General features: G+C 27.7%; 1 long non-coding RNA gene across 3 annotated transcripts; it reads left to right on the forward strand.

Moving 5' to 3' along the window:
• The first annotated feature begins 2,073 nt into the window (after positions 1–2,073).
• On the forward strand, positions 2,074–3,760 carry LOC136087203 (uncharacterized). 3 transcript variants are annotated; one of them, XR_010641622.1, is made up of 4 exons: positions 2,074–2,311; positions 2,400–2,752; positions 2,876–3,041; positions 3,146–3,760. It is a non-coding gene; the product is annotated as an uncharacterized LOC136087203 (long non-coding RNA). The 3 variants fall into 3 exon arrangements; XR_010641621.1 differs by having other exon boundaries at positions 2,084–2,511; positions 2,658–2,752; positions 3,146–3,755; XR_010641620.1 differs by having other exon boundaries at positions 2,089–2,752; positions 3,146–3,754.
• The last annotated feature ends 2,795 nt before the right edge of the window (positions 3,761–6,555 follow it).

Genomic DNA, 6,555 nt, shown 5'->3' on the forward strand with positions numbered 1-6,555 from the left:
GAACACGGACATTATATTTGATGAGTAACACATTTAGAAATTGCACACATGCAAATTCAAGTGAAATATTTCAAGAGTTTATACATACAAAACACATTTTATAATAGCAAAAATATTCATAGCACGACAAATTATTTTGTTCTTTTTTTTTGATAATTTTATTTTCTTTTTTTTATTACTCTTTTTTCATTAAAATGTTTGATATTAACCACTTAGTTTAGTTTTTTAAATCTTTTTTTTTCAATTAATACAATACAAGAAATGCCACAATCATTTGCCATAATCCACTTTTATTTTTGCCATAATCCACTTTTATTTGGTTATCTTATTTGACTTCAATACTTTTTCTTGCTTTAAATGTCAGTGTTTATATGTAACTGTACAAAAATTACTGCTCTGTAGACAAACATAGATATCACTTCTTTTGTTAAATTTTCGAATATTTTATAACTTAATGTAGCCTGCCAAAATTTTTTTAAATTCTAAAAAAGTTTTTAATGGTTTAACATGATGTTTTATTAAAGTTACGTAATAAAAAAATATATCAGCCTCCTCCAAACTATGGTTGAAACAAAGTATGAAAACAAAATCTCCTCAGAGCCCATACCCAGTCGGCACAACTCGTTTAAAAGTTACGCGTGGTTTCTGTTGCGTGTTTAAAACTCCCGAAAATACCAAGAATAACACGTGTCAAGAATAGGGTTTTGACTCCGTGAAATTAACTACTATATTTTACCAAAAAACCAGTTTGGATAATAAGTTTTTAGTGATGGTTTTTCAGTTACAAAAATGGAGTATTAAATTATGAGAAGTTTTCGCAACGAATGTGAAACCATTACTAAAAGCACGCTATTTTTTAAATTTATTGCATTTTTATTATTCGGAAGGTTTTAGAGTGTGTATTAAGAACATTCAGGAAAACATTTGTCGAGAAAATTATATGTTAAATAAATTCAGTTTTTGTTAAGTACTAGCATGTGTATATATATATATATATATATATATATATATATATATATATATATATATATATATATATATATATATATATATATATATATATATATATATATATATATATATATATATATATATATATATATATATATATATATATATATATATATCTATATATATATATATATATATCTATATGCACATATATATATATATATATATATATATTATATATATATATATATATATATATATATATATATATATATATATTTTTTTATTTTATATATATACATATAAATATAAATATATATATATATCTATATGCACATATATAAATATATATATATATATCTATATGCACATATATAAATATATATATATATATGTGTATTTATATGCACATATATATATGTATATATATATATATATACACACACACACACAAGCACACACACATATATAAATATACACGTGTGTATATATATGTGTATATATATATATATATATATATATATACATATATATACACACACGTGTATCTATATACATACACACTTGTGTATCTATATAATTTATACAATGTATATTTTATATATGTATGTATAATACATATATAAAATATGTATGTGTTTATTTATGTATTCATATGTATATATGTGTGCATGTATAAGTCTATATATTATGTATGTATGTATGTATAAAAAGAAAATATATATATATATATATATACATACATACATACATACATACATACATACATACATACATACATACATACATACATACATACATACATACATACACTTGTAAATAAATGTACATGTTATGTATACGTAATATATACACATATACACACATATGTGTGTTTGTTTCGGAGTATGTATATTTGTGTGTATTTGTATCTGTATGTATTTTTGCGATAAATATATATATATATATATATATATATATATATTATATATATATATATATATATATATATATATATATATAAAATATATATATATAATACATTTTTTGTGTTAACAGTATTATTGTTATTATTATTAGTATTGTTATTATTGTTATATATTTGAAAAATACTAGTGTTGTTCCTATATAAATGTGTGTGTACTAAATGCTATAGGATATCCTTTTAATAATAATTATTTAACAAAAAAGAACAAGTTCAGCATAGTAGAAAGAATATATGAAAAAATATTGATAAGCCTTAGCTGGAATTTATTTCCTGAATTTTTAAATTTGTCTTCGAGCTGCGAGGCTGCACCAATTTACTACCTATGCTTCAATAAACTTTCTCTACCAATATTGACACCAAAATCTAGTAATACTTTGTTGCAAAATACTGTCCGTAAGTAAATTTACTTATCTGTAAATCAATTGTTTATATTTGAAAATTATTATGTAAATGTTAATTTAATTTTTAATTGTTTGAGAAGATACAAAAATGAGTCAGCAGTATTAAAAATATGGCATTAGCTGAAGCCAGCAAGAAAATTTCTTACATAGTCTATCTAATTGCAGAAATGATATATTTTTTTGCTGATAAAGGTAAGGGTCTATTATCAAGCAGACTATGGCTAGTGATATGCATTAGCACATATTGAACTGTTTTTGTTTTGTTTGTGTGTATATAGAGATTTAAAATGACACTAATATTTCTGGTAAATTTTGTTTTTGCAAATTTTATCTTTTAGGAGTTTTACCGTTATCACATAATCTAGATGAAGACAATATATTTAAAGAAGACTTCAGAAACTTAATGAAGATAATAATATTAATGTTGATTAAGGTAGGTGACTATTAATGAACAGGGGGCATGTGTGGATTTGGTTTTTTTAAATGTATGTATAACTTATATTTATATTTATTACCTATATTTGACTGTATATTAGTCTAATTTATCTTAAAACAGGATATTTGCACTTTAACAAGCAACAAAACCTAAATGAGATGGTTTCGAATCAACCTTTAAAGATTTCTATATTTATAAGCAAAAATCAATTAAGAGAGGATTTACATCCTGGTACAAATGCTAATGAAAATACTTGTGCATACTCGGGCTTCTGGGTCTTTCAAAAGTAATAACTTATTTGCATTTAATTTAAAAGTTTATAATATTTAAAAAGTACAATAGTATATTTGATGAATTATGTTTTTTAATGGGTTTCATAAATTCTTAAAGGGCGTCTCTTATTTACGTTGAAGTAGGCTCTAAAAAACAATTTGAAAAGAAGAATGAAGGGTCGATTCCGTTTAAATGTACAGACACAAACAAGCGTGATTAATAAGGAAAAAAGCAATTTTACTCTTCCATCGAATCATCACTCTGGTTTTTTCAAACAGCATTTTTTATAGTGCATTTATTTAGGTACAATACAAAACAATAGACTAAGATAATCATTTATTTTGTTATTTATTATAAAACTTGGCGAATCATTAAACCATTACCAATACAGATCGACCAAAAAATCAGACAAACGAAACCTCTCCCATGGATGATGCCATGTTTTAGCGTAAAGTGATTGTATCACACCATTACATAAAAAGAAATTTATGCTACTGCATTAGTTTTTAGATAAAGAGTTGAATGAAATTAAATTTGAACAGGTTACCTCAATTGAGGAATTAGTAAAGTTCGAGACCCGACTTTTAAGAAAAATTAAAAAGAACATTCGATGCTACTGGAATTGTTTGTAAAAATGCGAAAGCGTATTGTTATACGATTTTAGATTTTATAATGACGGAAGAGGCGATCAATCGAAATTAATTATTATGTATGGTAACCATGTGCCAAGCGTCTTTTATTAGCTTATTTTTAATGTATTTTTGGTTTATCATTAAACCGTGCTGAACAGCTGTTAGTTCAGGCATAAGTTTGGAAAACTTATGCCTGAACTAACTTAAGGCATTAAATAAAGTTTCCGTTTGGAAACTTTATTAAACGCCATAAGTCCGTTTTAAACTATAGAAAACACGAATTTAAAACCTCATAAAACACGTATTTAAAACCTCAAAAACACGTATTTAAAACCTCAAAAAACTCGTGTTTGAAACCTTAGAAAACACGTGTAAAACTCCAGTTAAACTTCCCGTGAAATCCACGTGTTTTTGGTTTACGCCTGGATCGTAACAAACACGTGTTTATACGGGTATTAATTTCGAGATTAAAACCAGATGTGCCGTCGTATTGAATTAGTCTCGTACAATATAGTTATATAAACTATGTATTTGAGAATGCTTTAAGGCCAAGAGCATATTTTAAAAGAAACACATTTGTAGATTTTTTCAAATTTACTTCAACACATTTTTTTATTCGTTTCTTAAAATTAACAATAGATAAAATCTTCATCACCAAGATAAACTTTATTGAAATTTTTACGAGTGAAAATTATCTTGTACAAATAGATTTTGATACATTTTAAATACTCTGAAGAGTACTAAAATAAAATGAATTTCCTGTGTTGATGGTAACATATGACTTGTATTGATAAACTTAGTATATCATTACTTTGAAATTTATTTAAAATTCTGTTTGTTTTGATTTTAATTATATTTTTCAACAAATCGCACTTGCCTCTCTTTTAAAATCAGCGAATCAGATTGCTCATTTTTCTGCCTATTCTGAGCCTCTATAGGGTTTCAAAATATGCGGGCCGGTACCTGCTTAAACGTTTTGGGCCTCAAGCAAAGATATCTATAATTTTATATTTGCACTTTTTTTTTATTATCTTTTATTATAATTTATAATATAATTTAAATTATTGTTACATTGGACGTGGCCGTTTCCCGTTAACACATAGACACATAGTATAAAATATTAAAATATAAATAGACATCAAAATTCAAAACAAACAAAAATATTTTGTTTCTGCGAACGTTATCGTCTTATCGGATATCGGTATTATATCATAATTATATGACAATATCAATATACGCCATGGATAGCAACGTATTTACGAATCAATAATCTATAAATAAATACAAACAATATATATATTGTGTGTGTGTGTGTATGGTTGTGGTCAGTGGGTGGTACCGTGGTGATGTATATCTGGAAAAAGCTGACTACAACTGCCGGAACAATTATTAACTTAATAATAATTTGTTGTTGAGTGTTACCTAAACTGTTCGTCGTACATTTACCGGAAAGTACAATAGGTGCATTAACCTAACGAGTATAATATAAGATACGACTACGGACTAATAGTCAATTCTAAAAAATAAAAATGAATAAAGTTAAAACTAATCGTAAAGGAGGAGCGGAAAAAATTAGAGATAAACGAATTGCCGAACTGAAAGCAGCACACAGTGTTATAAAATGGGTTCTAACCTTGACTTTCTGACCCGAGAAAACCCTTTTGTGGAATGATAGCCCACACTATGGGGATCACTGGGATATAAGTATTAAAATCAGATTACAACGTCCTGGCAAGTTATTGACAGGGCCGTACCGAACGACAAAGACGTGGGGGGGGGGGGGGTGAAAATGAAAAAAACAAATTTTACCGACAAGATTTTTTTTTTTTTTTTTTTTTAGAAGCCAAATTTCAGTTTTAACCGACATGAACCATAATTTTCGAGTTTTCCGTCAAAAACCGACAGAATATAGTACAAAATATAGGTTATTCCAATAAATATGAACTAGGGAAACAAAAAGACATATTCTGAGAGTTTATCGTGTATCTAAAATGAAAATTATGCTTTAAAATAAATATTTAGGTTCCTCATCAGCTCGAAAACTATTTCCTGCGAACTCATCAATTAGTATAAAAGAACTTGTTCAAGTTCAGGCAAACACAGGGCTTTCAAACAATGGCATCAAGAGACTAGCTGCTACAGTTAATCAGTCAACTTGAGAAAAGCTATGCTGTAAAATTTGATGCAGTTAGTAAGCAGCTTTCTCACCATTTCACGAGTTCATTGATTAAAGATCATGCTGGATGTGGAAGGACTGTCATTCATTGCAAGGACTTCAAAGAGCTTAAAAATGAACTCATTTCTATGAGAAGCACATCAAACAATCATATAGTGAAAGTTGGAATTGACGGTGGGGGAGGATTCCTGAAAGTAAGCCTTGGAATTATTGAATTAAATCGTGAACCTAACACTCCCCCAGCAAAACTCAATTGCACAAACAAGTTTTTCAAGGACACTGGAGTTAAGCGGCAACTTATTATTGCTGTCTCTGAGGAACTGCAAGAAAACTACTAAAATGTGTCTCAAATTTTCGAATTGATCAATATGAGAGACCAAGATTTTGTTTTGTTCTGTGACCTAAAACTGGCAAATATAATTTGTGGTCTCCAAGCACACTCAAGTGCACACCCCTGCACCTGGTGTGAGTCAAGTGCAAAGGACCTTTTAAATCAAGGAAAATTAAAAGCTTTCCAATCTCTTGATCAGAATGTCTCACCTTTCAATGCAGCAGGATCAAACATCAAAAGAGCTCGTGATTAAATGAATGTTGTTCATTCTCCTGTATTTGATCTATGTGGCACTGCAAAATGTTTCTGTGACACCCAAGGTTCATGCTGTATTTTTTCATGTGAAAGATTTCATTGACAAACACGGCCAAGCTCTCGGACTTTACTC

This window comes from Hydra vulgaris, chromosome 11, assembly GCF_038396675.1.
Source record: "Hydra vulgaris chromosome 11, alternate assembly HydraT2T_AEP".
NCBI lineage: Eukaryota > Metazoa > Cnidaria > Hydrozoa > Anthoathecata > Hydridae > Hydra > Hydra vulgaris.